Source organism: Microtus oregoni, unplaced genomic scaffold (assembly GCF_018167655.1).
Source record: "Microtus oregoni isolate MIOR12 unplaced genomic scaffold, Mior012 000003F_ref0000135, whole genome shotgun sequence".
Taxonomy (NCBI): Eukaryota; Metazoa; Chordata; class Mammalia; order Rodentia; family Cricetidae; genus Microtus; species Microtus oregoni.
The window spans coordinates 71,421,760-71,427,363 of NW_024543062.1; the positions used below are offsets into that span (position 1 = coordinate 71,421,760).

Sequence of the window (5,604 nt, forward strand, 5' to 3'; positions counted from 1 at the left end):
CCTTTGTTCTTCTCACTGTTCTACTACATGCAGAGTCCTGAAATTGTAAAATTATTATCTATGTTCTGGATTACATACAAATCTTCTTCCAGGTGATTGCTAAATATTTACTGATATCGTACAATAGAAACAGTGGTGAGAGTCAAACGGTAGACAAATGAGAGCTCTCCTTGGCAAAAAGAGCATGAATTCCTGTGGAAGGACTCCACATCAGGCTAGAACTTTTAAAACTAAGAAAACTTTGCAAAGGTGTGATGTGTTGAGTAGATAGATTGTAGTGTGTCAACACTGTCTCCTCAAGGCTTTCCGGGATAAACTGGAGTTTGTAATGCAAAACTGAGAATTTCGTTATGATTAACACACTACCTAGTCAAACCATTTTTGAAATACACTCTAGTCTGTGGGAACATTGCCTGACCTCAGGGAACAGAAACATGACCTGGAAACATTTTTAAATATTTAATTTTATGCTTGTATCGATCCTTTTTTGTTATTTAATTTTCTTAATTTCTACAGTATAATGAACACAGTCCCCCACTACCAAAATATGCAGTAGAGTTTTCCGCATTTGAAAAAAATGCAGGGGTCAGCATATCTGGAATGCAATTGATAAGGCTTGCCCTGGGAAAAGCACCTTTGTGATCATGGTATCTCCCCTGTCAGGATAGTATTATACTGAAACAAAGTTTATTAATGAAAAGCAAGAACTGTATATGTTTTTGTTCTCTAGTCTCACATTGATAATCTTTGCTTAGGGTTCTACATGGCTTATGATTATATAATTTGATTAGGACTATCTCTTCAAGAATAAATAATGGAGATTAGTTCATAAATAGAATTCCTAAGAAGAGTCCATCAGTTAACATTCAGTATAAAGTTTTATCACAGGAGTATCACAGCAAAAAGGAAAATAAAGTAGATAGCTATAAATTCTAAGGAATATAAGACAACATTCTCTTGAATTGGTTTCATTTTGATTAATCAGATTTAGTCTGTCTTAAGGAAATGGTCCGTTTAATCAGACTATGCTATTGCCTTTCCAATCCCTGCGGAGACACTGTCAGGGTACATACTCAGCGAGGGCCTCGAAGGCTACACACACGCCATTAAATAAAACTGGAACTGTGTTGATAGTCATATGTTCTGAAGATAATATGCACTTTATAAGTAAGTTTAAATATTGAGAATGAAAATGTAGTTTTTAAAATTTAATATGTCATAACATAGAACATTTCTATCAAATGCCAGGGACATACACAATGGGAACAAAGTAAAAGAAGTAAAAAATGAAGAGCCTTAAGAACTTAAGTGTGTCTGTGTAAACCTAAGTAAAACTTTATGTATTATTACATAAGTATTACCCATATATTTTTTTAAACATTTTCATTACACATTTTGAGACAGTCTCTCTCACTGGCTTGGAACTTTATGATGGCTAGACTGGCTGGCCAACACAGTTATAAACATATATGGTGGTTTGGATGTTTTGATATGAGCTCTAGGGCTCAAAGTCAGATCCTTCTGTTCATGAAGGAAATGCTTTAACACTGAACTATCTTGCCAAGACTGTGATTTTGAATGAATTATTTTTATAAACTTAACTTCACATTCGAACGTTATAATTATTTAATTCCATAGAGATCAAAGTTAGAGTTTAGATTTTATCATTAAAACAAATGTAAGTACAAAGATATAAAATGAGTTTGGTAATCTAATTCAATTATTGGGTTAAACTGGTATTTAGATATAATAAGAGATTGGAAGTTAGAAAAAAAGAAAGAATATATTGTAGTTGGGCAACTGCATCTTGTGATAAAATGTTATTATACAAATTGTTTTTATAACAAATGACCAATAAACAATTACCATAGATGGTAGATGATATCCATTCAATAATTATTCAGCTCTCTAGGGCATAATCCAAAGTTCAGTGGAGAAACTTTTCCAGAAGGAAGATGATAATGGAAAACACAGGTCTCCAGATCAAAGAAAGATAAAAGATTTAAAAGATGAACAGACTAGAGAGAGTAATGCTACTTGTGGCAGGCTAAACACTACAGGAGAGTACTCTGCTCCCAGTATGTCATGAATACAAAAGGATGATGTCTTAGCTTAAAACAAAGATAGTTTCATAAAATTTACACTCTATACCCAGGACCAGATAATTTATAACAGGCATTAAGTGGAAATGAAGCTAGAGAAAAAGAGAAGGAAGGTAGAGTTGGGAGGATGAGACTCAGAAAGAGGACACACAGAGATAGAGCCAGGAAGAGCCTCATGATTAGATGAGAAAAGAGAAGATACAGGAGTGAAACACTGACTAAAACACATTCATCTCTATCAAGTATTACTGAGGAGACTGTCAGTCCAATGAGAAGGGAATCAGGGATCTACATTAGCTATAGGTTTGGGGAAGATCTTATCTGCCATATCAGTGTAATCAATTACTTAAAATCAGTTGTGCTCAGGCTTTGGCTAGTTTTAGAGTTAACAGTGCCTATTTACCCAAATATTCCATTCTTGATACCAAAAATAAGATGTCATGGGACTGTCCTATATGAGACCTCTGGAAAATAGTTCTAGTTAGAGGGGAAAAACTTGTAGTCAGATAATACTGTCTCCCATTATTTTTAGATGCCCTGCATAGAATGGTTTCTAGTGTGAGATTCACTAGTTTTCCACAAAAAATTTATGATCTTTTTTGGCCTTAAGAGTAATAAGTTCTCCGGGCTGTGGTGGTGCATGCCTTTAATCCCAGCACTCAGGAGGCAGAGGCATGTGGATCTCTGTCAGTTTGAGGACAGCCTGGTCTATAAGAGCTAGTTCCAGGACAGGCTCCAAAGCTAGAAAGAGAAACCCTGTCACGATAAAAACCAAAATAAGTAAATAAATACATAAAATTTAAAAAGAGCAGTAAGGTCTAAGGTACATATCAAGTGGACAGATTGCCAAAAGTGGACTAAGTGGACAGGTCCAAATGTTCTATTCAGGCAATGCAATAAGAAAGCATGTACTACTGATTACTTTTTCTAGTTGAAGGACACTCAAGAAAATGGTCAAATCAAGATGTCAAATCCCACAAAGGTGTTGTTCTTGTTGGAGAATATGAACTCTATTTGCCAAGGAAGATGAGGCAATCGAGACAGACTCTCTAACTGTGTTCACATAAAGGACTACATACAAATAGGTCATAAGTGACTTGTGTCCATAAACGACTAAATGCACACACACACACACACACACATACTCTACATTGCTGGCCAATGTAGGAGTGCTGAGACTGGCTTGCTTTGCATGATTAGGTTTTGCAAATACCTTTTCTTATCATTTATCTAAGATTTTAAGAGTTTGCATTAAATAAAAACTTTTTTATTTATTTCTTTTATTTTCTTCTCTATCTTTATTTTTTTACATGGCTCCAATATTAGTTGTAAATCTTATTCTAAATATCTATTTCCTTTCATACAATTCATATCTGATACCTTACTATAAGCATTATTACCCTCTTTTCTTTATTATACTAATGGTAATGTAATTGAAATGGCCACTCTTTTAAGGATATATTTCTATATTTTCATCGTAGGAATGTTTATCAGTTGTAGTTGAATTTGTATTAGGAATTCTACACTTGTAGTGGTATTGTAGATTGTGCTCAATGATCTGAACATAGTGCAAAGAACTTAATTACTGAGCTACACACAAGCAAGAGGACAGCCTAACCCTATAAAATGTATCTTGACCATTAGCTGTATTAGCTGAAGGAATACAGTGATGCTTAAAGTTTAGCCAAAATCCTGACTGCTATTGGCCATGTTTCAATTTACTAAAACAAAAATCATGAAATGCAAAGCAACATTCAAAATAACCAACTCCAAATAATTAATTCCAATGGGATCAAATAAATTAAATGCCAGAGTATGAATTAAAAAAAACTGACAATTAGAATTTTTAATAATATCAGAAACTATAATCCAACTTGTGAATGAATTAAAATAATATATATTAATAGTTGAATTTAATTAGAAAGTCAGCATAAACTATCAAGAAAAAATCAATAATGATAAAGAAAAGCAGTATAAAGCTTATTTGAAAACTTAGATTGTATAAGTTTGCACTCCTACCACCAAAAGAGGAATGACCTCTTGCAGTTAACTCTCTCCCATTTTGGGCAGTTAACATTTATTGCCAAGAGAAGCAAAAGGAGAAACAATGTATTTCTACTTCTAATAATAATATAGTCTTGTTGGGAAAAAACAGCAATCATGTATCCAAATTCCCACTCCATATCATGGACTACCAGACATTGCCAAAGAGACATGATCTTTTCCACTTCACTAAGGCATCCTGACCGATCTGCATTCACTATTTTATCTCTCCATCCGGACTCTCATAATCTTCTCCCAGAACTATAAACTATTACAAACCTCAGATAATTTTTATAACAATTCACCAATACTTTCTTCCACTGCCAATAAACTAATCAAACATACAAATCATAAACCCTCATTCCACATTCACCAGATGCAGGGCCTCCAACACAATATGTACTGAAAGATCAGTTTCACATATATGGCCCCAGTCAAAAACCACAAATACTTTACCATCCATGTGGATGTATTATCAGGATGGATGGAGTTCTTGTGGACCTCTAACAAAAAGGGCCACATGGTTGCACCCCATTTGTTATTGATTTTGTTTGATGATATCTAGTTTCTTTGAGTTCTTTATATATTTTGAATATTATTCCTCTGTCAGATGTAGATTTGGTGCTGATCAATCTACCCCAGGATCCAGCAATACCACTCTTGGAAATATAACCAAGAGATGCCCAATCATACAACAAAAGCATTTGTTCAACTATGTTCATAGTAGCATTCTTTGTAATAGCCAGAACCTGGAAACAACCTAGATGCCCCTCTATGGAAGAATGGATAAAGAAAGTGTCAAATATATACACATTAGAGTACTAGTCAGTGGATTACATGTTCTTTAGGTGAACAAATTCTTGATATCCTTGAATATTTTGGAGATCATATTTCTGTCTGAGAGATGCCATGTATTTCATAAGTGCAGCAAATATTATTTTCTCAAATGAGTTTCTTTTTCTTTTTACAATTTGTATTATGTTCACCTAATTTGGGGCTTAATAACTTCATTTATAATGATATTTTTCCAATCTAAAAGTATAGTCTTATGTTAATTATCTGATGTTATTATTTACAAACCTAAGATCTTGTATCAAATTTATACATTAGATTTATCAAATGAGGTACAGTTTCATTTCAAAGCATTAGCATATTTTTGTAGGTGTAGAGAGATAGTTACATTCCTTTTTTAAACAGAATGTAAATATTTCTTAATTTATATTAACCATGGTTTCATCTACCCCAAGTCCTCCAATATTCCTTTCACCACCCATCTTATCAGAATTCACAACCTTTTTTTCTCTTTTTAGAAAATAAATAGGTATAAGATAAAACAAACCAATGATAATAGGACAAAAACCAAACAAACAGAAGAAAAGGGACCCCCCCCAAAAGCAACAGATACGCATTTAGAGACAAAGACACATATGTTCATATGCACGTGTCTCCTAAAAACACA

General features: G+C 33.7%; 1 non-coding gene across 1 annotated transcript; it reads right to left on the reverse strand.

The window, feature by feature from the left end:
• Positions 1 to 511: 511 nt before the first annotated feature.
• Positions 512 to 671, reverse strand: LOC121446642. The gene has a single exon (XR_005974079.1). It is a non-coding gene; the product is annotated as a U1 spliceosomal RNA (small nuclear RNA).
• Positions 672 to 5,604: the final 4,933 nt, after the last annotated feature.